General features: G+C 34.0%; 1 non-coding gene across 1 annotated transcript; it reads right to left on the bottom strand.

The window, feature by feature from the left end:
- Positions 1–23642: 23642 nt before the first annotated feature.
- Positions 23643–23749, bottom strand: LOC139903325 (small nucleolar RNA R71). The gene has a single exon (XR_011778152.1). It is a non-coding gene; the product is annotated as a small nucleolar RNA R71 (small nucleolar RNA).
- Between the last annotated feature and the right edge of the window lie 3917 nt (positions 23750–27666).

The raw sequence follows: 27666 nt of genomic DNA, 5'->3' as shown, positions 1-27666 counted from the left end.
TTAGTTTGAAGAGAATTCGATGGTCTTGATGCAAAGGGTGATCAATTATTGGTTGTTCCGGCTGAAATAAGATAAGAGAGAGAGGAGAGAGTGAAAGAAGAGTGGTGTATGGGTCTGTTGTTGGAACGGTAACAGAAAACAAAAAAATTAAAAACAAAACACACACGTGATATAGATAAAGGACGAGGTTATGGTTTTCATGGCGATTGTGGAGGTGGTAATTAGTGATGTTCGTTTAGAAACAGAAAACAGAAAACCGAAGCCAGTAGCTACAGTTCTGGGTTCTTCAGATTGAAACAGTGATTGACGGTGGTGGTGTGCTTTAGTAGTGATCTCTAATAGGTAACAGAAGCTGGAGCAACCTCATTAACAGTAGCAACAATGAGTAGCAAAAATTGGGATGGACAATTCGATTGTAATGTTGTCGTACATAATCATATATAGGAAAACAGTAGGTAGTAAACAAGTATGGTGATAAAGGTTGTGATTTATTCATGGTGGAGGATGAATGTTGTTTTTCATGGGTGGTTGTTGTGGTGATCAAACAAGGTACCAGACAGAGGACGGTTATGGTGATATTTTAGATGGTTCGATGGTGATTAGAAAACATGCTGCAAGAATTTAAATGTTTATAGGTGTGGTGATGATTCCTGATTTAGCAAGTGGTGTATATATATATATATATATAATATAATATTAATAATAATTAATAATAATAATATAATTATAATATAATAATAATTATAATCTAATCAATTGAATTTCGAGTTACATGAACGTGCACAAATAGTATTCTCAAATAATATAGCAACCATGAATTTGGATTCTAATTACCGACAGTTTTCACGGACTGTGTATCGTGCGAAATCAGTGGCGGATAAAAGTGTTCAGAAAAATCCCATATTTTTAAATTAACTATATTTATTTATTTTGGTCATTATGGTATAAATTTAATCATTAATTTAATAAATAAAGAATACATCAACTGTCCCTCTCGATTCTGGGTAAAATATGAAAAATGTTGAAATCTATTAATTATCTTCTAAATATATTTTTAATAAGCCTAAAATTTATAGAACTCATTTTTTTTATCACCGTTTATTTTAAAATTACATAAGTTTGAATTTATCTTGCTTAATATCAATCGAAACATCAAATGAGTATTACAATCATCTAATATATATTTTTAATATACTTTATTTATATATAGAGATATATTTTAAATAATAATTATTATAATATCCTCTTTTTATTTTATTAATTTTTTTATAACAACAACATATAATACTTCAAATTATATTCCGAATTATTATTTATATATACATACACACATATCTATTTACAATTAATTGTTCGTGAATCGTCGGAACTGGTCGAAGGTCAAATGATTTCATAAACTAGTTCAAAAATATTGAAATTCAATTTAATAGACTTTGCTTATCATGTAAAAATCATATAAAAATTAAGTTTAAATTTGGTCAAAAATTTCCGGGTCGTCACATGCTTGGAGTCTTCATTACATATCATATCAATTAAAGACATTTAATGCTCTAAATACAATGTAATCTATTTATCTTCCGATGCAAAACTCAATAAAACGTCTCATATAGAGTTGTTCTCGTTTATACAACTGTGATTTGATATAATTAGTCACAAATACCCCAGGTCCTATTTGGGGGTGTGACAGTATCCGCATTAAATAACAAAGTCAAGTCATTTATTAAAGAAATGAATATGAAAAACAGTTGACATAAATATCCAACTTAAGTAAACCCAAAACATTATTTAAAATGACAGTTTTCAATGCCAATATATGTTCTTAAAATAGTCATGACGAAAACATGCTGGACAACATCCAGTACTAGCAGCAAACAAGCAATCATGACAACTCTGCAAAGCGGAAGCACTACTTCTATGGACCTGAGATAAAAACATGCAAAACATCAACAAAAAATGTTGAGTGAATCTAAAGGTTTAGTAAAGCATTTTGTAAGTTAGGCCACAAGATTTCTGAAAAAGCATCGTAAAATTATACATAAGCATGAGCGCTTGATTATAAAACATTAACCATGCGGATAGCTAAAGCTCAACACGTCTTCCCTTTACCCTTTTTAAGCATACATTGATCAAGTGTACAAGTTACAACAGAATAAGCACCTCGTAGGTTGAGGCGAGGTTCGTCAAACCTAACGGTAACGTCCCTATAAGTCGAGCTTACTAAAAAGTAATTAATATAATCAAGCTAAGGGATTTTTGATCCTAACTCATATGTATATCGTTTAAGTTACTTGTTCCTAATATGTAAAACATTTCTAAAACGCATGTTATCTCATCCCTGTAAAAAGTAGTAGTGACTGTAGACTCACCTTAGCAAAAGCACTGAAATCTTTTAGTAAAAATCGTACAGTAGTCGAACAATCACGACCGAACAATGCAACCTAGTCAAATAGGTCATCTTATATAAATACATAGGTAACACTATGTCAACCCATAGTGTACGCATAGTCCTAGTGCTCAGATTGACTCAATATACAAGTAAAAGCCAACTAGTCCAAGCAAGTCAACCAAAGTCAAACCAAAAGTCAACTCGGTCAAAGTGGTCAACTAAAGTCAAAAATCTCAGTAGGTCATGCAATCATGGTCAACATGTCAAACCTAAGTTAAACAACATGTTACAGTTCATAGTTTAGCAATTTGCACATTCGCAGTTTATTGCATGTCCTTAAAATACGCGCATCATAGAAAAAACGAGTATAACTCTTAGCACATAATTCAAGAAAACATGAAAAACTCCAGATCACAACTAGACCCCAAATTGATTCCAAAAAGTCTGGCAAAGTCCTCATACGATGTTTACAAGTTGGGTTTCAGAAAAGGTCTATTTACGGTTTACCAAATCAGTTTCAGCATGCGCATCAATTTTAGAACATTTCTCATAAAATATTAAAAATAGATTTTAATGAACGGCCAATTAGAGATGACTCAAAACACCCCAAAGTTTTAGTGATAAAATAATTAAATACATTCATTTAGCAAATTTCTACAGATTAGCCAATCTTTACAGACCCTTCAGTTTTAGTCAACAAACAGAAATATCATTTGGTCAAGCCTATAACTCATGGAAAATTACATTTTCAGAAGTTATCATACAAATGAAATAAATCAAGAAATATATAAACTAACATAATCCAGAAGATCAAATCCTTAATCAATTTCTAGTTCACTCTAGACATTTTCTTTCACATTCGAAAACAGTTTCAGCTCTCTTTAAAACTCGAATCTTCGTTTTGACGCACCGAGAGCATCACAAAAGCTTTTGACGCAAATCTTAAGTCCAACATGAATGATTTTTCACAAGGAATACAATGGTACATATTTCAATAGATAAATCACAAAGTACATAATCAGAAAATTCGGATTACATGTAAACCCTAATCAAAACTTCAATCTAGCATATCTTGAGCATATGATAACGAAATCAAGCGAAATCAAAGTCCAAACTTATTAATTTTTCGATGCCTATCCATCTAGATAACATAAAAGATCAGTATATAAACCAATTTGATCAGATCCATGTCATACAAATTCATGAATCATGCAATCAACAACAATCGAGCAATTAAACGATAAACAACAACTCTATACATCATCAATTGAGCACTAGACTTGATTACACTATGAAATTGATTAAAAAAAACTGATCTAATAAAATTAAGGTTAGCAAATATACATTAATCGATCAATTAATTTATACTATCGCGTAGAAAACGATGCGTAGAACAACGTTTGTGCATGAGGTTTCTTCTAATTTTGAGTGATGAAGGTGGTATGATGGTGGTGATGGCCGACGGCCTTAAGTGGGAGGGAGAGAGCAAAAACATTCGATTGGTGTATGTGTTTTTGTGAGGGTTTCTAGTCCCTTGCTAACCTTATATAGTTAGGGCCTCAAAATAAGAAAGCTAATGACCCAATTAACAAGTTAAAGTCCAAAACAAGTCCAAAAGGGAAAGGTGGAGGGGGTTCGGCCGAATGGCCCACTCATGGGGTCTCGAGATCATTTTATTTAATTACTCGTATGCGCGTGGCCCGTTTCGAGTGCCGTTAACCATACCGGGTTTCCGGAACGTTAACTAGCAGTGAAACAAAATCACCAGGTTTAATTTACTAAATAAATAATAAATTAAATAAGTTTTTATTAAAGTCAATAATTATTAAAAATAATTATTTTATCGTCTTTCTGAGTTCCGTAAACTGAAAAGCTTTCTAGGCGATTAACTTAATCGTATCGTTTCCTAGTTATTTCGTTTATCCGAAATAAGTTCATAAATTAATATAACATATTAATTCAAGTAATCTACTAGGATTAAGTATGCATTTAAATCCATTAAACACATAAAGTATAAATAATCACCGTTAAATACTTAACGGACAAGTAACGATAGTAACGAAAAAAGTCGGGTTGTTACATTACCCACCTGTTATGAAAAATTTCGTCCCGAAATTTTAGTGCACATCCGCTGAAAGGACCCGTTCTTACCGATTATAAACGATTCACAATAGTTGATTTCATTGCGAGGTATTTGACCTCTATATGATACATTTTACAAACATTGCATTCGTTTTAAAAGACAAACTTTCATTTCATCGAAAGTTGACGGCATGCATACCATTTCATAATATATCAAACTATAATTGACTTAATAATAATCTTGATGAACTCAACGACTCGAATGCAACGTCTTTTGAAATATGCCATGAATGACTCCAAGTAATATCCTTAAAATGAGTTAATGCACAGCGGAATATTTCTTTTATACCTGAGAATAAACATGCTTTAAAGTGTCAACCAAAAGGTTGGTGAGTGCATTAGTTTATCATAATCAATCATTTCCAATTATATAATAGACCACAAGATACTCATACAGTAAAACCTCTGTAATTTAATACTCGATAAATTAATAACCTCGATAAAATTAATAAATTGTCCGGTCCCAACTTGGGACCAGTACAAATTTGGACCCCAATCGATAAAATAATAAGATAATAATTTTTTTGAAATCCCAATGTAAATACGTTGGTCCCACCGAAACTATAAATTAATAATTATTAATTATTTTGAAATACCAATATACGTTGAACATGACAAGTTCATTAATGTGTGAATGTATATACATGAGAATTTTAAAGGTTCGTCTTTATGTTTTATTCAAATAGGTAAAATGAACGGACATGATAATATCAAAAATGCCGATGCATTAATTTAAGACTTGCTCACCAATATAAGCCAAATTTTTAAATTGATAATTTATTAATTTATCGATATAATAATATCTCGCTAAATTAATAAAATATCCCAGTCCCAACATTATTAATTTATAGAGGTTTCACTGTATTTAGAAAACAATCTGTGCAGGTCTACTCCTGCTATAAAATCATTCATATGAAGAACACCGAAAGCTTTCAAACAACTCACCAACGGTAGCTAATGCATAATGCAATGACAAAATCATCTCACCGTGGTAGTTAATACAATAAAATTTTACAACGGTAGCTAGTGCGTAGTGCAATGCAAAATCATCTCACCGAGGGTAGTTAAAATGGTAGCTAGTGCGTAGTGCAATGCAAAATCATCTCACCGTTACTAACTACTAAATCGAACCATATCGGTAGCTAACGTGTAGTGCAATGACGAAATCATCTCACCGATGGTCGATAATACAATCTTTATATAAGTCGAACCTCTGAATCCAAATAATTCTATCATAGAATGTAGTTTTGAATATTTGTGTCTATTTCGTCAAACGCTTATAGAAGCAGTTCATATATTCTCAGTTCAAAAATATGTATCTCAAAAGCATTTAATAAAACAGTTATCAAAATAGCGCATGTATTCTCAGTCCCAAAAATGTAAAGAGTAAAAGGGAGCAAATGAAACTCACTATACTGTATTTCGTAGCAATTATGCATATGATGGCACTGAACAAGTGCAAGGTTGGCCTCGGATTCATGAACCTATATCATTGATGTGTATATTAACATATATACTTGTAATCAAATAAATAAATATTAAGTTATATTACTAAATAATTTAATTATAACTATTTTATATATATTATATATTAAATTCTTATTAAAGTATTTTAATGTATATTATTTATTACAAATATTATATAATGTTTTAAAGTTAACATTTACCTATATGATTATATATACCCAAAATATATTTATATATGCTATGTAAATTAATTAATGTTAGATAATTATAGATAATAACATTTTAAAGAAAATAGCATGTAATATTAATATAGTCATGATATATGTAGTAACATATATTTTTATATAAGTATCTTTTGTTTGTTAAAATAATAATTATAATAATACTAAAATAATGATAATAAAATGTTATATGTTAATACCTATAATAATAATAATAATAATAATAATAATAATAATAATAATAATAATAATAATAATAATAATGATAATGATAATGATAATAAGATGATAATATTAATAAATGAATAGATAAGTAACTACCTCAAAGGAGTAGTCCTAAAAAAAATGCCCAAGTCCGGGTTTGAACCCGTGACGTCCCGCTAACCCGATCATCATCATTCTCTCGTCATCGCATCATTATTATCATTCTACCCGTTAAAAAAATCATTTCATCATCTTTATTTTCCTAATCAATAACGAGTCATCCATCATCATCCATCATATCATCGATTATCATTATCATGTATTATCTAATCCAACTCACCACCAATTCTATGATCTAGCCCAAATTTCCTTCAGTCCAATTAGTGTAAACTTTGCGGCCCAAGTTAAAAATAGAATCATATCATCCCATTTTGCCTCACGGTCCAATAGCAAGAAAATGTAATACGGCCCAATGATTAATACGGCCCAGCAACTAACTAACTCTCTCGGTCCATTACTAGATCGCTTATGTTTTCAGTTTAACTACCTATTATCAATATTAAACCTTGAAATCATGAAGTGGTGAGTGGGGTTTGTCTGCCATCGAGAAAAAGAAAAGAATCCTCATGTAGCCCACGATTAGAATTCAATTAGTTTGGGTCCCATACTCTAATAAACTTTACGGGTACAGAATCTAGAGACAATATAATTGTATGTGGGGTTGTTCATGAGGGTTTTCAAAATATCACACTAATTGCGACAGTAATATAAACGAGTAAAAAAATATCTCAGCAGTAAGTCGTTGTTTGTTTGGGTTCGGTTCGGATAGAAAACAGAAAACATTGCAGCAACATGAGGGTTCACTGTGATTGTTTCACGATCAAAACAGGACAGAGAGAGTGAGGTTTATATAGAGAGAGAGAGAGAAGAGAGGGAAAGAGGTGGTCTACGGTGATGAGTATGAAAGAGTGATGGTTACCTGCGAACAATATCATGCTAGCTCGTGTAACAGAGAAAGGAAAATAACGAAGACGATGACGGGTTAATGGTGTTCGATGGGTGTGATCTGAGTTTGTAGGTTTGTTATGATTCGAAACCAGGAGCAAGAAGGATGAGTAGGTGACATCGATTAGGAAACAGAATATAGAAGTAGGAACATAAGGATTGAGCAGTAGCTGGAATAGTCGCCTCCTAAGTGGGTTTTGGATGATAGTTTAATAGTGGTGGTTGGGTTGGTATCTTCACAAACAAGATGGGTTTTGGGTCTTGGTCGAAACAAAAACCGAAACAAACAGTATGATGGACTTGCAAGAGGTATTCTTATTATGGTTCGGGTGGTGGATATGTGGTGTTTTGTTTCAACCGATCAACAAGTTCTATAAGCAGTCGTGGCAGCATCATACATGAGGGGTTCGATTTAGTTGTAGGTTGAAATGAACGTAGCAGCAGCAAGTCACAAAGAGTTATGGTTTTTGTGTTGGTAACAGTAAACATGAACAAAGATAAGGTAGTTCGATTGATGGTTTTGTGAGCCGGAGGTAATGGTAAAATAGATATATTTGATGGTTTGATTATGGTAGTAATCCGCTAATGACTTTAATAGGTGTGGTGATGGTTGGAGGTTCTTGGTAGTACCGATGGTTCAATGAATATATACGCGAAAGAGATGTTGGATTCATTATGGTGTTAGTTCTCTATATAAATATATATAATAGAAATATCTTGAATGAGGAAAACAAAAACGTGCAGTGGAGATCAACCTTTATTAAATAGTGAAGCCATCACTTGTATTCATATGCCGACACTTATTATGGGTATTATTTCGCGCTGCATTGTTAATTAGTGGCGGACAAAACTCTTTAAGAAAAATCCCAAATTTTTAAATTAAGTATCTTTATTTATTTCAGTCATTATGGTATAAAATTCGATCATTAATTTATCAAATAAAAATCACATCAACCGTCCCTCTCAATTCTGGGTAAAATATAAAAAGTGTTAAAATTTAATAACTAGATCCTAAATACATTTTTAGTAAGCCTAAAATATATAGAACTCATTTTCGAATCATCACTTATTTTAAAATCATATAAGTTTGTTTTTAACTTGTTTAATATCGAACGAATGACAGATGATTGCTAATGTCGTTTACTAAATAAATTCGAAATCACAAAATATATTGAATATACATTATTTATATAATAAGATATGTTTTAATAATTATCATAATATCATATTCTTATTTTATTTTACATAATTATTTCTAATAATTGAATCTTATATTATTTCAATTTATTATAAATACATATACATACATATACATATACATATATATATATATATATATATATATATATATATATATATATATATATATATATATATATATATATATATATATATATATATATATATATATATATATATATATATATATATATATATATTCAAATCTATATGTATTTAATTACAAATAATTGTTCGTGAATCGTCGGAAATTGTCGAAGGTCAATTGAATGTATGAAAACATTTCAAAATTTTTTGAGACTCAACTTTACAGGCTTTGCTTATCGTATCGCAATCATATAAAGATTAAGTTTAAATTTGGTCGGAAATTTCCGAGTTGTCACAGTACCTACCCTTTAAAGAAATTTCGTCTCGAAATTTGATTGAGGTCGTCATGGCTAACAATAAAAATGTTTTCATGACTCATATGAGTTGAAAATTAGAGTTTTATCATCATTGAGTAATATGGATAAAACAATTCGAGTACGCGAAGAGTATAAGTGAAGCTATCACAAAAGAACGAAATGAGAAAATAAAGTCTTGTCATATCTTTTGACATTGACATGATTGATTTCCGGAGTTCAAGGGATTTAGAGAAAATCTTCGAAATCTATATAAGATTTGATTTTTCAGAAATTCAGGAAATTAAGATCTCTCTAATTAAATGCGAAAATCTGCCTTGATTTCTTTATCAGATATTTCACCATAAATTAACTTCTTCCGTTCCATTACTTTTACCACTCCTATACCCAATTCCCAAATTTAAAAGATTGTGAAAATGCTTAATCCAGTTCTGATCCTTGTCCTTATCCTGACTATCGCAACAATCATTCTCCTTTTCCGACTTCCACCAGAGGAATCTGTTTACTTCTACTTCGCCCTTGGGATTATAGTGTTTTTAATTCTCCCGTGTCTTTATGTTGCGATAAACATTGATATACACGGTTTGTAATTTATGTGTGGTTATCGGGCTTTATATTCTCCCTTATATTTCGGAGCTTGATGTTGTTGTTTTCCTCTTCCCGACTTCAAGTTAAGCGAATAATGGTTCAGAATTCGTAAGTATGAAGTTTCGAATGAATCCTAATTAAGATTTTAAGCAGGGAGGAATGGTAATAGCATGATTTGATTTGGTAAATTACCAGAATCATGAAAGATAGAACTATCTAGAATATATGTTCTTGATATGTTTAAAGATTAGATAGAATGTAAGAGTCGTGTAACATGGCACATTATGACGTTATGGTCTGTAAATCATCACGTTCCATTAGAAACTCAGCATGACTTACTGTAATATAATCACGTTGATCAAGTGTCATTATATTATACTAACTCATGCTTCAGTTCCTAACATTACTTCAAAAACATTCATACTTTAAACTCGAAGGTTTCAGAATTTAGAAACTAAAACAGTTCCTTTCTGATGTAACACTGATATCACTAAGAGATAAAAGATTTCAGATAAAAATAGTTATGAAAATATCTTCAGAAATATGGAGGATATTTATAATGAAAGATACGATGATATCTTAGAATTTCTAATATCGATGAACGATGATGAAGATTTGTCCGTAAAGGTTTAGAGTTATGAACAAGATATTCGTTAATCACTTCAGCGGTACTGAATCATTTGGATTCTTTGAAGACAGGTTTAGTCTTTGTGATTTGTCCACAGCCTCCTTCATGTTCTGCTCAATCCGTTTTCCCAGTTCCAAACCTTCTCTTTTTCTGAGCTTTACCAACATACTATTCTTTATCATCAAACTTTTGATTGTTAAGGTCGTTTACAGTTTTTGCTGCTTCATTCAGCTTTTTCAACATTTCGAGTATTGATTCGCAGACTGGGTGCTTTTCAGAATTTCAGAATGGAGGATCATAATTCTAAGAGATAAATGTTATGTGTATACATATAACTGTTGAAGTGAAAACGCTGCGAGATTTCAAAATACTGATTGCTAGTTCTCGGTAATTGGTATGACAATTCTCGTTATAAGATGCGGATAGGGTTTCGATAAATATAATGATTTTTCGGAAAGTGTTAAATCAATACGGTTGCTGGTAAGTTTACTGCTATTGTGGTGGAATATAAACGGTTCCCTGGTAACAATGACGAAGGGCAACTTATATATCTAGGTTATAATAAGACTTTTTCAAATGAAAGGTCGATGTTGATTTGATGGAGCTGTGACAAAATTGGCTAATTTGAAAAGGAATTGCAAAGTTATTTTCGGTAATAATAATGCCAAAGGAGCTAACATAGATACGAGTTAAATGTTTACTCAAGTTCCGAGTGTTTTCAGGTGCATAACTATATGCATCAATCTTTTCTTCCGTAGATGAAGTGCGGTTGGTTCATCCTCTCGATTGAGATGTTTTCAAGAATCATGAAAGGTTTGAACGCAGATTGTAATCGTCAAGATACAAATGAGGTTTAAGATGAAATCAAGTGGCAAACTTGTAGAAATGCTTAGTTTCATATGTTATAATCAATATTTTAAATCATTTTAATTGTCCAATGTTAGTAGTCCACAGTTAGTAGTTCAATAATTCATATATAGTTTAATATATAATATTCGAATTAATTAATACGTGTCGTGACCCATTGTATACAAGTCTCAGACTTGATCACAACTCAAAGTATATATATTATTTAAGAATCAACCTCAACCCTGTATAGCGAACTCAAGCATTACAGCATATAGAGTGTCTATGGTTATTCCAAATAATATATATATATATAGATGACGTCAATATGATATATCAAAACATTGTATATGTGTCTCGATTTATACGACGATATTTAAAGTGCGTAAAATAAATAACAGAAATTAAATGACGATAAATAAAATTGCGAGAATTATAATTGCGATAAATAAAATGTAATACGAAATTAACAGTTAACTAGGAACAGTTAGCTAGGATTTTGTTAGCGTGGATTCTTAACAAAATTCCTCATAGTTAATTTGTTTGTTTTTAACAAATTTTATTTTTGTCCAATGTTTTCTTCATTATGCCACTTGTTGAATTCTGGTAAGTCAAAATTCAAATATGAAATTGAATGAAAATGGTTATTTTGTGGTGAACGGATTCGTATATCTTGTGGATGTAAGTAGGATAGTAAATGACTGTTGAATCAGATTCGAAGAATGTACAGTGTAACTTATTAATGTGAAATCTAAATATTCCTTGGGTATTACCTACCCGTTAAAATATTTTCACCATTAACAGTTTGTACGAAAGAATTTTTAATTACAATCTTTATGAAAATATACTTACATATATATTTTCTTCAGATGTAATCATGGATTTAATGAGTTAATATGATATTAATCTCATTTGATTTCCCGTTAGAACTAGAATACATAATCTCTAAAACATTAGAGATTTCATAATCACCATGAAGAACGAAGATAATTGATGTTGAACGATACGTAGAACGATGATTATACTCGAGGTACAGAATGAGATGTTGAGGCATGGATTGTTGATGGTACTGGTGCTGTTTATTGATGGTACTGTTGGTGCCGGTGGTGTTGTTGAAGCTGGTAAGTTTTGCACCATATTCTCCAAATTGATTATTCGAGCGCGAAGTTCGTTGACTTCTTCTATTACTCCCGGATGATTGGCGGTTGGAATAAGCGGATGAATAAGGTTCAGAATTTGGAATATCATATAATCGTTGTGAGATATCCTGGCAATGAGGGTGAATATGGTGTTTCGGATTGGTTCGCCGATGAGTGCTTCAGGTTCACCGCCAAGAAGGAAATTTGTTAGGTGGAAAGGAATTGCCTTCTTCTCATTTCCGTTGATTAAGTCAACTATGAACTCATCCCCAATTCATCCAGAACTGAAGATGACTAATTAGTTGATCCATTCCGGTTATACTGCGGTCGGAGCTCGTGTGGAAATCCATATCGGAATAGTTGTCGAAATCCGAGGAATTTGAACTGGTGGAGGGATCCATCTCGTACGATCAGATGAAAAATTTTCGATATGAAATAGATTATAGGATGTAGATTAGTACCCTGCAATACATGATTTACATATGCATATATAATACTAAAATCCCATAAGTTACGGAGGAATCTACGGAAGCTGTCAGGAAAAGTCTACAGTAACAGATACGCTAAGAAATGAATTTTCTCTATACACTATCGATGCACTAAATGCAGTAAGACGTATCTAGACTTAAGATGATAAGCAAGTGATTCCCTAAGAATGATAAGCAGGTAATTTTCGACACGAAATGATAAGCAAAACTTTTGACATGTAGACACGGTCGAAGTCCAGACCCACTAATGCATCTAAACAACTATCAGTTAGACACACTAATGCAAGACCTGGTTCGCTAAGACCACTGCTCTGATACCAACTGAAAGGACCCGTTCATAACGATTATAAATGATTCACAATAGTTGATTTCATTGCGAGGTATTTGACCTCTATATCATACATTTTACAAACATTGCATTCGTTTTTAAAAGACAAACTTTCATTTCATCGAAAGTTGATGGCATGCATACCATTTCATAATATATCCAACTATAATTGACTTAATAATAATCTTGATGAACTCAACAACTCAAATGCAACGTCTTTTGAAATATGCCATGAATGACTCCAAGTAATATCCTTAAAATGAGTTAATGCAGAGCGAAAGATTTCTTTAATACATGAGAATAAACATGCTTTAAAGTGTCAACCAAAAGGTTGGTGAGTTCATTAGTTTATTATAATCAATCATTTCCAATTATATAATAGACTACAAGATACTCATATTTAGAAAACAATCTGTGCAAGTCTACTCCTGCTATAAAATCATTCATATGAAGAACACCGGAACCTTTCAAACAACTCACCAACGGTAGCTAATGCATAGTGCAATGACAAAATCATCTCACCGTGGTAGTTAATACAATAAAATTTTACAACGGTAGCTAGTGCGTAGTGCAATGCAAAATAATCTCACCGAGGGTAGTTAAAATGGTAGCTAGTGCGTAGTGCAATGCAAAATAATCTCACCATTACTAACTACTAAATCGAACCATATCGGTACCTAACGCTTAGTGCAATGACGAAATCATCTCACCGATGGTCGATAATACAATCTTTATATAAGTCGAACCTCTGAATCCAAATAATTCTATCATAGAATGTAGTTTTGAATATTTGTGTCTATTTCGTCAAACGTTTATAGAAGCAGTTCATGTATTCTCAGTTCAAAAATATGTATCTCAAAAGCATTTAATAAAACAGTTATCAAAACAGCGCATGTATTCTCAGTCCCAAAAATGTAAAGAGTAAAAGGGAGCAAATGAAACTCACTATACTGTATTTCGTAGCAATTATGCATATGATGGCACTGAGCAAGTGCAAGGTTGGCCTCGGATTCACGAACCTATATCATTGATGTGTATATTAACATATATACTTGTAATCAAATAAATAAATATTAAGTTATATTACTAAATAATTTAATTATAACTATTTTATGTATATTATATATTAAATTCTTATTAAAGTATTTTAATGTATATTATTTATTACAAATATTATATAATGTTTTAAAGTTAATATTTACCTATATGATTATATATACCCAAAATATATTTATATATGCTATGTGAATTAATTAATGTTAGATAATTATAGATAATAACATTTTAAAGAAAATAGCATGTAATATTAATATAGTCATGATATATGTAGTAAAATATATTTTTATATAAGTATCTTTTGTTTGTTAAAATAATAATTATAATAATACTAAAATAATGATAATAAAATGTTATATGTTAATAATAATAATAATAATAATAATAATAATAATAATAATAATAATAATAATAATAATAATAATAATAATAATAATAATAATAATAATAATAATAATAATGATAATAAGATGATAATATTAATAAATGAATAGATAAATAACTACCTCAAAGGAGTAGTCCTAAAAAAAATGCCCAAGTCCGAGTTTGAACCCGCGACGTCCCGCTAACCCGATCATCATCATTCTCTCGTCATCACATCATTATTATCATTCTACCCGTAACAAAAATCATTTCATCATCTTTATTTTCCTAATCAATAATGAGTCATCCATCATCATCCATCATATCATCGATTATCATTATCATGTATTATCTAATCCAACTCATCACCAATTCTATGATCTAGCCCAAATTTCATTCAGTCCAATTAGTGTAAACTCTTCAGCCCACTTGAGCAAAGAATAGGTTTTGGCCCAAATAAAAAATATAACATGCGGCCCAAGTTAAAAGCAGAATCATATCTACCCATTTTGCCTCACTCGGTCCAATGGCAAGAAAATGTAATACGGCCCAATGATTAATACTACCCAGCAACTAACTAACTCTCTCGGTCCATTACTAGATCGCTTATGTTTTCAGTTTAACTACCTATTATCAATATTAAACCTTGAAATCATGAAGTGGTGAGTGGGGTTTGTCTGCCATCGAGAAAAAGAAAAGAATCCTCATGTAGCCCACGATTAGAATTCAATTAGTTTGGGTCCCATACTCTAATAAACTTTGCGGGTACAGAATCTAGAGACAATATAATTGTATGTGGGGTTGTGCATGAGGGTCTTCAAAATATCACACTAATTGCGATAGTAATATAAACGAGTAAAAAAATATATCTTAGCAGTTAGTCGTTGTTTGTTTGGGTTCGGTTCGGATAGAAAACAGAAAACATTGCAGCAACATGAGGGTTCACTGTGATTGTTTCATGATCAAAATAGGACAGAGAGAGTGAGGTTTATATAGAGAGAGAGAAGAGAGGGAAAGAGATGGTCTACGGTGATGAGTATGAAAGAGTGATGGTTACCTGTAAACAAAATCATGCTAGCTCGTATAACAGAGAAAGGACAATAACGAAGACGATGACGGGTTAATGGTGTTCGATGGGTGTGATATGAGTTTGTAGGTTTGTTATGATTCGAAACCAGGAGCAAGAAGGATGAGTAGGTGACAGCGATTAGGAAACAGAATTTAGAAGTAGGAACATAAGAATTGAGCAGTAGCTGGAATAGTCCCCTCCTAAGTGGGTTTTGGATGATAGTTTAATAGTGGTGGTTTGGGTTGGTATCTTCACAAACAAGATGGGTTTTGGGTCTTGGTCGATACAAAAACCGAAACAAACAGTATGATGGACTTGCAAGAGGTATTCTTATTATGGTTCGGGTGGTGGATATGTGGTGTTTTGTTTCAACCGATCAACAAGTTCTATAAGCAGTCGTGGCAGCATCAAACATGAGGGGTTCAGTTTAGTTGTAGGTTGAAACGAACATAGCAGCAGCAAGTCACAAAGAGTTATGGTTTTTGTGTTGGTAACCGTAAACAGGAACAAAGATAAGGTATATCGATTGATGGTTTTGTGAGCCGGAGGTGATGGTAAAATAGATATATTTGATGGTTTGATTATGATAGTAATCGACTAATGACTTCAATAGGTGTGGTGATGGTTGGAGGTTCTTGGTAGTATCGATGGTTCAATGAATATATACGCGAAAGAGATGTTGGATTCATTATGGTGTTAGTTCTCTATATAAATATATGTAATAGAAATATCTTGAATGAGGAAAACAAAAACGTGCAGTGGAGATCAACCTTTATTAAATAGTGAAGCCATCACTTGTATTCATATGCCGACACTTATTATGGGTATTATTTCGTGATGCGTTGTTAATTAGTGGCGGACAAAAGTCTTTTAGAAAAATCCCAAATTTTTAAATTAAGTATCTTTATTTATTTCAGTCATTATGGTATAAAATTCGATCATTAATTTATCAAATAAAAATTACATCAACCGTCCCTCTCAATTCTGGGTAAAATATAAAAAGTGTTAAAATTTAATAACTAGATCCTAAATACATTTTTAGTAAGCCTAAAATATATAGAACTCATTTTCGAATCATCGCTTATTTTAAAATCATATAAGTTTGTTTTTAACTTGTTTAATATCGAACGAATGACAGATGAGTGCTACTGTCGTTTACTAAATAAATTTGGAATCACAAAATATATTGAATATACTTTATTTATATAATAAGATATGTTTTAATAATTATCATAATATCATATTCTTATTTTATTTTACATAATTATTTCTAATAATTGAATCTTATATTATTTCAATTTATTATATATATATATATATATATATATATATATATATATATATATATATATATATATATATATATATATATATATATATTCAAATCTAATTGTATTTAATTACAAATAATTGTTCGTGAATCGTCGGAAATTATCGAAGGTCAATTGAATGTATGAAAATAGTTCAAAATTTTTTGAGACTCAACTTTACAGGCTTTGCTTATCGTATCGAAATCATATAAAGATTAAGTTTAAATTTGGTTGTAAATTTCCGGGTCGTCACATCCGCCGTATTAGTCTCCTCGGGAAATAGTTGCGGATACTTTAGTCTCATATGATCTTCACGCTCCCACGTGAATTCTGGTCCTCTACGGGCGTTCCATCGAACTTTAACTATCGGGATTCTGCTTTACTTTAACTGCTTGACCTCGCAACCCATAATCTCAACAGGTTCTTCAACAAAATGAAGCTTAGGGTCAACCTGTATCTCTTCCAAAGGAATTACTAAACTTTCATCCAATAAGCATTTCTTCAAGTTAGAAGCCTGGAAAGTGTCATGAATTTCGTTAAGTTCTTGCGGTAGTTTCAATCTGTACGCTACCAGTCCAATTCTTTCCGTAATCTCAAACGGTCTAAGATATCTCGGACTTAGCTTGGCTCGCTTACCAAAATGCACTACACCCTTCCAGGGTGATACTTGGAGCATAACTTTATCTCCAACCTGAAATTCCAAATCTCGCCTTCTGACGTCGGCGTAACTCTTTTGACGACTTCGCGCCGTTTTCAGTCTCTCTTGTATCTGCGCGATCTTCTTAGTTGTTTTGTGTATAATCTCAGGACCAGTCAATTGACTATTTCCTAACTTAGTCCAACATACAGGTGATCTGCACTTCCTGCTATACAGTACTTCAAAAGGCACTGCCTTAATACTTGCGTGATAACTATTGTTATATGAGAATTCTACTAACGGTAGATGTCTATCCCATCCATTTTTGAAATCAATAACACATGCCCTCAACATGTTTTCTAGTGTTTGGATGGTTCTCTCGCTTTGTCCATCAGTTTGCAGGTGATACGCGGTACTCATATCTAAACGGGTTCCCATGGCATCTTGCAAAGCTTGCCAGCATCTAGATGTAAATCTGTTGTCTCTGTCGAAAATAATGGATATCGGCACTCCATGTCGAGAAACTACTTCCTTTTATATAGATCTGTGCCAACTTCTCCATCTTATCCGTCTCCTTAATCGGTAGAAAAAGAGCTGACTTTGTGAGATGATCAATGATAACCCAAATCGTATCATAACCTCCCACAGTCTTGGGCAACTTAGTAATGAAATCCATAGTAATATTTTCCCACTTCCAATGGGGAATCTCTGGCTGTGTCAGCAGTCCTGACGGTTTCTGATGCTCAGCCTTGACCTTAGCGCAAGTCAAGCACTTACCAACATAGGTAGCGATGTCAGCTTTCATGTTAGGCCACCAGTACAGTGCCTTAAGATCTTGATACATCTTGTCAGATCCAGGGTGAGTAGAATACCTTGTCTTGTGTGCCTCATCTAGCACTAGTTCACCAACGAGCTTATGGCTCAGTGGTACCCGATGCCTTTGATCCCTGGGCCCACAGTGGGGGAAGCTTTGACCCAAGAAAGGCGCAAGTTCGATTCTCAGTCTGGGTGCCCCACATGGAATTATTTCTCCCTCCGGGGGGAAATTTGTGAAGTGCTTTCGGGGGTCTAGCTAGCTGGGGTAAAGATCACCTTGCCGTCATTGTGGGTACTGGGAGGAGGTACTTTTCCGGCACAGGTCTCTTTCGGGGTGGGATTGGTAGGTGCTACGGCACACAGGGTTAGCGTGTCCCTGCCAACTTACATGTTTTGACCCAAGCACTAGTTCCCTTAATCCACCAAATCTCGGTACCCAAATTCTATCTAAGAAGTATCGGGTGCCATCTTCTCGAATAACAAACTTCTTATAGATTCCTCGAAGTGACTCAGTAGCAATGTTCTCTTCATTCAATGCCTCTAGTTGTGCATCGCGTCTCTGAGAAGTAAGGTTCGTTCGGACTGTCATGTTCAATGCTCTAACTCGGAGAGGTTTAACCTATTCCTTCCGGCTCAAGGCATCTGCAACCACATTAGCCTTGACAGGATGATAGCAAATCTCGCAGTCGTAGTCATTCAGTAGCTCTATCCAATGTCTCTGCCTCATGTTGAGCTGTTTCGAGTCGAAAATATGCTGTAGGCTCTTGTGATCGGTGAAAACAGTGAACTTAGTACCATACAAGTAATGTCTCAACATCTTCAGTGCAAATACCACAGCACCAAGTTCTAAATCGTGAGTCATGTAATTCTGTTCATGTACTTTTAACTGTCATGACTGATATCGGCTAAAAAGTCACGTTTTTACCCCGGTATTAAGGCCCAAAAACAAGAAAGATTCAAACTTTATCGGCAACATATCCACTTCGTCGATTAGAATTGAAGAACAAGTAATTACGAAGACAATGCAAAAATAATCAAGAGAATCAGAGCTAAAACGAAGATTCTAGAGCGAAAACGGTGAAAGACAAGAAATCAAGTTACGATCCAGGGAATCAGCAGGCCAAACGGCTTACCAAATGGCCTGCCAATATGAAAAACGGCCTGCCAAATGGCCAGATCAAACGGGCTGCCTCAGCAAACGGGCTGGCCAAACGGCCTGCCAAACGGCCTGCCAGTCGTTTGCAGGCAAAAATTAAGCTAATTTAAAGGGCACTTGTCATTCATTTTCAACACACACTTCAATTCACTTCTTTTTCTCTCTTGTACAATATTAGTCATACTTTCAAGGTCTTCGACTCCGTGCAGGAAACCTAGTACCTGGAGAAGAACGCCAAAAATTGTATTAGGAGCGGTATGGAGTCTTGAAGTTGTCACTTTTGTATTCAGAACTTGTTTAATCTACTGGTAATTCTATCCCTTGTCTTTTTATAATGTCTTCCATTATTATGCTTTACGATATTGTTGCCATGATTAGCGAGTAGTTATCTTTAGTGTATGTTATGACGTAATCAGTTATAATGCCAAAATTATATTATGGCTTGTGTATGTTGTTAAAATGCTTTCCAATTATACTTTGAACTCAATCGCTTTTCCAACTAATAGAATGTAGTTATTGGCTCTGTTATTGGGAAGTCGCGAACCCTGATTCAGAGTACACTATCTGTGTCACCCCTTGGTAAGAGAAGTCTGTCGGATACACCATGAGTTTGACTGGGGCACACCAGTTGTAGTAAGTCCACCGAGCTTTGGATTCCGACTGAGGACTCTTTCGTAGTGAAACATCTGACTAGACCCCTAGTACATTGTCGATCCTAGACCATGGTAGTGTAGTCACCAAGCATATTAACTTCGTACGTGCACGCTGAAGCACAACGGATGTTGTAAGCTGTACCACCTGCTAAGTAAGGCCATGGAACACGGTTAGTGTTAACTAGTACACTTCACCATAACGCGGTCTAAAGCATTGCACCCCGCTTGAGGGATTCTTAGTTAATTAAGGAACTGTTTGTTCAAACACATAAAGGATTGGACCGTTAGGATAACCGAACGTTTTCTGGAAGTCAGCTTGACTTGGCCAGGGTATTATTTATGGTTAAACTCTTTTAAGGACCTAACTATCTTCTAAACCAATCATTAACAAAAGCATTGCGACCAATCACGTCTCACGGATATGGAAAACCATGTATTCTATTATACTTAAGAAATTTTAGACCATTTTGGAATGTTAATACGTCACCCAACCGAGTCGCTCAATTGGATGAGCCGTCTGAACGTGTATGCCTGTAGTCAGACTGCACGGGTGTCGAGGGTAAGGGACGTTGCTGTCTATTCAGAATCTTCAAGCCTAGCACATTACCCAGTAACATGTCTTATGACAGGGGCGTTTAGGACTAGTGTAGTAAATACAGGGACACTGCCTATCCATGAGCCATCATTCCATAATACCAGGCAAAGTAACTGATGAAATCATAGCATGCACTTGTTTTAGCCTTATCTGAATTACAAATTTTATCGTATTTACTTTACTTTACTTTAATCTAGAAAACCCAAAATTAGGTAATCACCAACTACTCCTGCACTTTATAATTATCTTAAGTTTTAGATATAGGTTCGATTCTACAGATATCTCAAAAATACGACTCTAGGTCATACTTCCCTTACTCATAATAATGAGTAGTACGATTTAGGCCCCACTAAATATAAATTTAAAACAAGTGTCCCCCCTCTTGGTGGTCGGCCATGACGCGCCGCGACCTAATGACATCGCAAAATAAAACCGTCCGTTTCGGTCATATCAGTGACCCATAGGAGATTACTTTCTTCCGTTACATTGACAAGCAACCAAAACCCTGTCGCGATGCATCGCAATAATTCACGAAATCTTCATTTCCTTCGGGCAAAGTCAAAATCGGGGCAGTAGTCAACTTCTGTTTCAACAATTGAAATGCAGACTCGTGTTGCTCAGTCCACACATACTTCTTACCCTTGTGAGTCAACGCTGTTAACGGTTGGGCAATGGTAGAAAATACCTCAATGAATCTCCTATAATAACCGGCGAGACCTAAGAATTGTCGTATATGCGTTGGCAACTGATATCAGCTAAAAAGTCAGGTTTCCACCCCGGTATTAAGGCTTAAAAACAAGAAAGATTTGAACATTATGGGCAAAATACCTACTTCATCGATTAGAATTAAAGAACAAGTGATTACGAAGACGATGCAAAAAGAATCAAGAGAATCGGAGCTAAAACGAAGATTCTAGAGCGAAAACGGTGAAAGACAAGAAATCAAGTTACGATCCAGGGAATCAGCAGGCCAAACGGCTTGCTAAACGGCCTCCCAATGTGAAAAACGGCCTGCCAAACGACTAAATCAAATGGCCTCAGCAAACGGGCTGGCCAAACGGGCTGCCAGCCGTTTGCAGGATAAAATCAAGCTTATTTAAAGGGCACTTGTCATTCATTTTCAACACACACTTCAATCACTTCTTTCTCTATCTTGTACAATGTTAGTCATACTTTCAAGGTCTTCGACTCCGTGTGGGAAACCTAGTACCCGGAGAAGAATGCCGAAGATTGTATTAGGAGCGGTCTGGAGTCTTGAAGTTGTCACTTTTGTATTCAGAACTCGTTTAATCTACTGGTAATTCTATCCCTTGTCTTTTTTATAATGTCTTCCATTATTATGCTTTGCGATATTGTTTCCATGATTAGCGAGTAGTTATCTTTAGTGTATGTTATGACGTAATCAGTTATAATGCCGAAATTATATTATGGCTTGTGTATGTTGTCAAAATGCTTTCCGATTATGCTTTGAACTCAATCGCTTTTCCAACTAATAGAACGTAGTTATTGGCTCTGTTATTGGGAAGTCGCGAACCCCGATTCAGAGTTCACTATCTGTGTCACCCCTTGGTAAGAGAAATCTATCGGATACAACGTGAGTTTGACTGAGGTACACCGGTTGTAGTAAGTCCACCAATCCTTGGATTTCAACTGAGTCTTTTGTAGTGAAACATCTGACTAGACCCCTAGTACATTGTCAGTTCTAGACCATGCTAGTGTAGCCACCAAGCATATAAACTTCGTATGTGCACGCTGAAGCACAACAGTTGTTGTAAGCTGTACCTCCGCTAAGTAAGGCCATGGAACACGATTAGTGTTGACTAGTACACTTCACCATAATGCGGTCTCAAGCATTGCACCCCATTTGAGGGATTCTTAGTTAATTAAGGAACTGTTTGTTCGAACACATAAATGATTGGACCGTTAGGATAATCGAACGTTTCCTGGAAGTCAGCTTGACTTGGCCATGGTGTTCTTTATGGTTAAACTCTTTTAAGGGCCCAAGGATTGGACCGTTAGGATAATCGAACGTTTCCTGGAAGTCAGCTTGACTTGGCCATGGTGTTCTTTATGGTTAAACTCTTTTAAGGGCCCAACTATCTGCTAAACCAATCATTAATGAAAGCATTGCGACCCATCACGTCTTTCGGATATGGAAAACCATGTATTCTATTATGCTTAAGAAAGTTTAGACCATTTCGGAATATTAATACGTCACCCAACCGAGTCGCTCAATTGGATGAGCCGTCTGAACGTGTATGCCTGTAGTCAGACTGCACGGGCATCGGGGGTAAGGGATGTTGCTGTCTATTCAGAATACCTTAGACTACTTTAGATTAGCTTACCTTAGATTAAATTAGGAACTTAGTTTATCTGTATAAAAATTAAAAAAACAAAAAGAGGCATACCCAGTGTATGACCCAAACCCGATCTAGACCAGGGCCATTGTTATTCGTACCTGATCCAGACGCCATAATCTCTAAAGCACGCAAGGAAGCACGAATCAGAAATCGAATGGCATTACTCGTTACTTTAGCAGAAAAAACTAAACCCTCGATTGAAGGTCGAGGAGGACCGATCATATTTCCAGAGATTCAAGGACACTCGTTCGAGTTAAAACATCACATCATCCAGCTCATTCAGAACAGCTGTCAGTTTCATGGATTACCGAATGACGATCCTAATTATCACCTTGATAAATTTATATCTCTTTCGAACTCCTACAAGCAGCCAGGGATAGGACAAGATATAGTCCGACTATACTTGTTCCCCTATTCTCTCACTCATCATGCTCAAACCTGGTTCGAAGGATTGGAAAAAGATTCCATCACGTCGTGGATGGAGATGGCGGACGGAGATGGCTACTAAATTCCTAAACAAATATTTCCCTCCTTCTAAACAAACCAAGCTGAAGAATGACATCATTAACTTCAAACAAAGTTATGATGAATCTCTTTACACTGCATGGGAGCGATTCAAAACTCTGCTGAAGAAATGCCCTAATCACCAGCTAGAACGGTCAGCCCAAATCTGTACCTTCTACAATGGTCTTACGATAAATCATAGGACAACGATCGATGCAGCAGCTCAAGGGAATCTGATGAACCAAACCGCAGAGGAAGCATGGGAGTTGCTCGAGAACATGACAATGCATCATCATGACTAGAACAGTGGTGAAACAACTTCATCATCTACCCCACTCTCTGCACTCAACAATCAAACGGAGGCCATTAAGTCCCTCACAGATAAGATGGAATCTCTTGCTAAACAACTCGAAGAATTGAAGACGCAACCGCAGCAGGTCAACCAAGCTCAGGCTTGTGTAAATTGTACCAACCCACAACCCACTGAAGAATATCAAGTTGAGTACAAAAACCACGACGGTTCGGTCTGTTACGTTCAATACCCAGCTCGTCCATCAAATCCCGGATTCAATCAACAACCTAGGGTTAATCAATTTTAGCGAAGCAATCAACCTTTTCACTATCGCTATCCACCTTACCTAGCCCAACAATCTCAATTGACCTACGATTAACCACTTCCACTCACTGGTGCCCCAGTTGAGGAAAATTCCCCTACCACCCAGATTACGAAAGCAACTAACCCCACTCTCGGAGCTGATGATCAGTTGACTCAATTCATTCAAAAACAACAACAACTAAATCAGAGAACTGCAGCCAGGCAAGATCAGACGGAGATACTAATGAGAAACCAATTGGCTCTGCTTAAAAGCCTGGAAACGCAGCTCGGACAGTTATCACAAAGCCTTGAAACCCGATCGCATGAAAGATTGCCAAGTAATACTATCCAAAATCCCCACATAGAAGAAGCAAAACAAATGGATTCCATAATCCCATAGGAAGAACCATGGAGAAGGTCAGCCAGGCTTAATGTGATGACCCGTCCAAATCCATTTGGACGAATACATTATTCATTGATTTCATAGTGAGGTTTTGACCTCTATATGATACATTTTGTAAACATTGCATTCTTTTGAAAAGGTTCACCATAAATGAATATATAAATCCAAGGTTTTCAACGTCTGATGATTTATACTTATAGACAATCATCGTATATAATAGTTTCTAACAATACATCCGTTGACAATACAGTCAAATAAGATACATGGTGATGATTTTGTGAATGCAAAGTTTTCTTGAATAAAGCATGTATGACTCCATGCACATAGCTTGTATAACGTATAAGCAAACAGCGAAAGACTTCTAGGAACCTGAGAATAAACATGCTTAAAAGTGTCAACACAAAGGTTGGTGAGTTCATAGTTTTAATGTTGCGCATAATCTGTATATAAAGGTGGATCACAAGATTTCAGTTGTTTCATCCGAAACGTTTATCAAATTATTCTACAAGATTGAGCACCCTGTTAACTAAACTTTAACGTTATAATAAGTACCCTTATTTTAACATACATGCAACCAACATGTACAATACACGCAATCCAACGTATACTAAACTCAAATAGCATACGTCTGTTTTATAGTTCAGGCTAGGGTTTCTAAACCTGGAACAGACGGGGATGTGAAACCCTATGGATCCATATATAACTACTCGCGCCCACCAGTTCTTATAATCGGCAGTTACTAGTTACCAAAGCTAAGGGATTTTTGGTTCAAACTAGGTGTAGAATTTAGTATGTACTTGTATCCATTGCGTTTAAAATAAATTGCATGTATTCTCAGCCCAAAAATATTTAAAGCATTTAAAAGGGGATCTATAAACTCACCTTAGCAGCACATAAGGTCATTCACCGAAATGTGATCGAAACTCAGAATGTAAAATAACCGTAGATCTCAACCTAGAGAACATATGTTGGTCAATACATGTCTAACAAGCTAGGTCGGGTCATAGTGTATCACAATCCTAATGCTCGAGACCGACATATAAAAGTTAACAAAATTCATCTCAAAAGTTAACCTGACCCAATATGATCTTTAAATCTCTACATGTTTATTAGCATAGTATAAGTCTTGATAATTGAACGAATTTATAGTTTATCAAACTCAAAATATTATTTATTTCAGGAGCTGTATTATATTTGAATTATCATGGAAATAGAAAATATTTTATTATTTCACATAGTTTTCCAATACTTGTAAAATCAGATTATAGTGTTTATAAAGCTTTAAAACATGATAAGACAGTAAACCTTGACAATTGTTCAACAAAACGAGACGTGCTTTATATAGAAATTCATTTACTCGATTAGTAATATTTGAAAATCCAATTTATCAATCTCATAGACAAGTTGTTTAAATATTAATTTACAGTTTCAAAAATAATTTCAATTAACGTTAACCATAATTCAGTTGACCATATCTTTTAATCCGTTCATCGAAATCACGCGATTTCTAAATGAAAAGTTAATAATTTTTCGCCAACTTTCTAAAAACATGCATATCATATACTTTATATCAGTAGCATATGTATCAAATTCGCGATTCATCATAAACTATCTAACGACAAATTAAAGCATACAAGCATGCATAAACATATATAATCGAGCACTAGACATGGATACACTATTAATATATAAAAGATAAGATGTGAATGCTCACGTATCAATATTGTGATTCAATATTGTAGGAAAGTACGTAGACGCAACGGAGATGATAAACATTAGTTTGATCTCACGAGCAATACCCCCGAACCATGCCCATCACCTCCTTAGCTATAACCCATAATTTCCTTAGTTCTATCCCGCTCGAAAAAACCCATTTTGAAATAATACGCTCATGACCTCGTCGTAGTATTTTATGTATAATACTAATAATAACGGTAACGATATCTGATAATACTAATACTAATAATAATAAGATTAATATTATTAATCTTCTTAATAATAATAATAATAATAATAATAATAATAATAATAATAATAATAATAATAATAATAATAATAATAATAATAATAATAATAATAATAATAATAATAATAATATAAATAATAATAATACAGAGATAATGAGATAAGAATATGTGTGTGTGCCTGCAACCAGAAATCGACGAGCTTTATAGACTTGTCCTGAAAATCAACCTCATGCGATCGCATGGGTTTCATGCCCATTTGTCATGCAATCGCATGGCCAGCTGGTACGCACCCAATATGTTTTGTTTTCTTGTTTGTCGACATATTTTTTCACTGTAGCAAATAGTGTTTAATGTAGCAAATAGTGGTACTGTAGTAAATAGTATTTACTGTAGCTAAGTCGCTTTACTGTAGCAAATAGTGTTTTACTGTAGCAAAGTCATTTTTTACTGTAGCAAATAGTGATTTTCGAAAACACTGTAGCAAAATGATTTTTACTGTAGCAAATAGTGATTTTCGAAAACACTGTAGCTTTTCGGGTATTGTAGCAATTCGAAAATACTGTAGTAAATTAGTTTTTTACTTGTTCATCTTAAACGTTTTAGTTAACTTATCTAAATATCAATCGAATCAGTAAACGAATGTTGCTATCGTTTACTAAATAACTTGAAATTATATATATGTATATATCTTTATTTAAAATACATAAATTAGTTTTTAAATACACATTGCAAGTTATTTACGAATAATTAATATTCCAACTTATTGTATATATATATATATATATATATATATATATATATATATATATATATATATATATATATATATATATATATATATATATATATATATATATATATATTTACAAATAGATGTTCGTGAATCGTCGGTCAATAGTCAAAGGTTAACTGAATATATAACATTAGTTCTAAAAGTTTGAGAATCAATATTACAGACTTTGCTTATCGTGTCGAAAACATATAAAGACTAAGTTTAAATTTGGTCGGAAATTTTCGGGTTGTCACACTTAAGAACAAATCAACATTTACTCAGAAGCTGACACCGGAAACTCCAGTTCATGTACCCTATCCAGGAAGGC

Source organism: Rutidosis leptorrhynchoides, chromosome 3, assembly GCF_046630445.1.
Source record: "Rutidosis leptorrhynchoides isolate AG116_Rl617_1_P2 chromosome 3, CSIRO_AGI_Rlap_v1, whole genome shotgun sequence".
NCBI lineage: Eukaryota > Viridiplantae > Streptophyta > Magnoliopsida > Asterales > Asteraceae > Rutidosis > Rutidosis leptorrhynchoides.
Note: the sequence above shows the minus strand (reverse complement) of the source record. Positions and strands in the feature narration are given on the sequence as shown.